The following is a 3216-nucleotide window of genomic DNA, read 5'->3' on the forward strand; positions in this document are numbered from 1 at the left end:
TCTAATTTTTGACCATTTAAAAAATCGTTGTATATTAAAAAGTTTTTTTTTTTATTTTATGTATTTTCTACTCTTTAGTCTTGTCTGTATAAAATTTTGCAATAGATATTAAAATAATTCAACTTGCAGTGAAAAGACAACAGAAGACTATGCAAGCAAAATGTTGTTTGCTCAAGTTTAGTATGAACGTTCGTATGTATATTAGACTGCATCACCAAAAAAATTTGCGGTTTTTCCGCCGGGATTACAAAACCTATTATATTTTACGTTCACCAAAATAATGCGGAAAATAGTAGATTTAAGCGAGCTGGAGTGATTTGAAAATACCTCCAAACATACAGTTTTTTATGAATAAAAATAGTTTCTTAAAAAACTTTTTGAAAAAAGTCCCCCCCAAATGACAAAACATATCTGCATAAAAATATTTAAATATCTTTTCAACGGAGTCGTAATAACGAGATTTTTGATGCTGTTACTTTTTTCAAAGATTGGTTTATGAAAAACTTAAATAAATAGATAAAAAGGCTGAGAAAATACCTTTCCAATGATACCTAACAAGTCTAAATCGGAAGAGTTTAGGTTCAGTTATTCAAGTTTTTCTTATACCAATCTTTGAAAAAAGATAAAAAATAGCATTAAAAATTGTATTATTACGATTCCGTTCAAATATTTTTTTTTAATTTTTATTTTTTTTTTTAATATTTTAATGTAAATTTTTGTAAAGCTTAAACCGTTTTGTCATTTGAGGGGATTTTTTCAAAAAACATCTTTAAGAAACTATTTTTATTCATAAAAAACTCCATTTGTGGCGTTATTTTCAAATAGGTCCAGCTCGCTTAAATCTTAAAATTTTTCCGTAATATTTTGGAGAACGTTTTAAAATATAATAGGTTTTATAATTCCAATGGAAAAACATTACCGATTTTTTTTGTATGGGGAGCGATGCAGTCTAATGTATATATGTACAAGCATAAGAATTACCCAGCGATGAAAAATTTTCAATTGTTAGTTAGTATTTTTGCGGGATGTCGATAAATACCTCACTTTTAATTAGTCAAGCAGAGGTAATCGGTAGCTTGTTTTCTTAAAAATATAAAAATAATATATATAATATATAAAAATATACAGTTAATAGTTAGCACTAGTGTTAGGGTAAACAACTAGCTGAAGTTAGATATAACCTAACGTCACTCATATATATGTTCGTATGCAAGTATGTACGTACATACATACATATGTATGTATGTATGTATATGCATATGAAATTCTATCTTTGCATGCTTTGGGGTTATTAGCCTCCCTCTCAATAAAGTCGAAGTTTGACAGACCCGCATGCATTCTTTTCCTAGTATTTAACCATAAATGTATGTATGTATGTAGATTTATATGCGTATGTATGCACAAGTTCATGTATGTTTGTACTTACATATGTATGTACTGTGTGAGTGTATTGTGTATTCATTGGCTTAACTGCAAGTTCGTCTTCGAATGAACTGCATTAAATGCGATGACTGTGTTGACTTCTTCCGGCGCAAATTTGACACTGAGTAGGCAAATGGCTGAGTAAGTACACAAATACGCTCATACATTTATATACATATTTATATACATACATATATGTACATACGAATGGATATATGCTCAGCTATGCAGCTACTATATGTATGGATGTGTGTGTATATAAAGTATGTAAGCTCAAGCGAACACACGAGTCTCGTAGATGTGCATTTGACTTTTCCTCGAGTTTCAATTGCAACATTTCTTATTTAGAAGTGCATACAAAACCGCTGCATTGTTCGTATGCATTTGCCAAATGCTACCCGGTCAGCCAACCAGTCAGACAGACAACGAACGAGTCCCCCAGATAGTAGTCAGGCAGTGGATGGTGTGGCGACGGCGCAACGGGGGCGTACCAACTACAGCTACTACATACCTACGTACATATGTACATATGTAAGTACAAACATGCATAGCTTGCTTGTTCGCTAAAATGCCGCATATTACGTATAAATTTCGAATCAATACAAGCGAGCAATAGCAGCAACAACATCAGAAGCAACAGCAGTAAAAATACCAAGATGCAATAACAACATGCAATGAAAACAAATACAAAAACAGCAACAGCAACAGCAATAACAAAAAAAAAAACAGCCAACTTGGTCGACAACAACGGCAAAGAGGGGAAAAAGCAAAGCAATTCAGCTAAGGAATGCGGGGCCACATAAATGTCAGATAAAATGTTGATTGTTTTGTTTACAAAGATACTTTACGCTTCTGTTTACTGCTGACTGCCCGACAGTGCTATGGCATACGGCATATATGTATATGCACTTACATACATACACTTGTGAATAGACATTCAACAATAAACACATATCTACCCAGTACGAAATTAAACTAATTTAAATATTGATGTTGAGCCAGTTTTTTACCCACTTCTCCCTTGTTTATTTTAACCTTTCTATGTCCTAGGAAGCAGCCAGTTATCCGAATCTGCATTTGATTTCAACTACTTTAAAATGCATTTGGCATAAAGCACTTCAAAGTCAGTATGTTTCGTTTGAAGACGCTTTCGTTCTGCACTTCACAGATGCGTTTTCTTATTTCCAAGACAAAAAAAAATTGTATTATAATTTTCACATATTGCCTCCGTTGGGATTCGAACGCAGACCTTCTGGAAGCTAACAAGCTAACACGCTTAGCTACAGCCAGACATGTACATAAATGTTCTTTCAAATCTTCAGTTTGATTTGTGTGCTAGGAGCAAGTCGATTGTCCGACTCTGCATTTGATTTAAACTACCTTAAAATGCATTGGGCTTAAAGCCTGAGGTACTTGGTTGAGCTGATCCGTACTGGGTATACTATATATATATATATTTACAAACATACATAGGCATGAGCACTCACATACAAATATACATATATGCGTGGATGTATGTACGAACATTTGTCCATCAGTATGTATATATGTATGTATGTATGTTTATAAGTATGTGCCTTCATATGGGCTGACTCGCAGTACGAGTACATTGCAGCAGTTGAATGCGAGTTAAATAAGAATACTGCCTGATTAAGTCGACCAGTAAGAGGTGTATTAAATAAATGAGTACGCGCATACATACATACATCTACCCAGAGCTGCCAGTAGACATATCTATATACAAATAAGTGCTTACACATACATATACATACATACAAATACGACTAACAAAAA

The 3216-nt window shown here is 33.3% G+C and overlaps 1 long non-coding RNA gene across 1 annotated transcript; it reads left to right on the plus strand.

Moving 5' to 3' along the window:
* Positions 1-1505: 1505 nt before the first annotated feature.
* On the plus strand, positions 1506-2397 carry LOC118737649. The gene is made up of 2 exons (XR_004992830.1): positions 1506-1563; positions 1771-2397. It is a non-coding gene; the product is annotated as an uncharacterized LOC118737649 (long non-coding RNA).
* The last annotated feature ends 819 nt before the right edge of the window (positions 2398-3216 follow it).

Source organism: Rhagoletis pomonella, unplaced genomic scaffold (assembly GCF_013731165.1).
Source record: "Rhagoletis pomonella isolate Grant_MI unplaced genomic scaffold, Rhpom_1.0 Rhpom_scaffold_00004, whole genome shotgun sequence".
In the NCBI taxonomy this organism is placed as follows: Eukaryota; Metazoa; Arthropoda; class Insecta; order Diptera; family Tephritidae; genus Rhagoletis; species Rhagoletis pomonella.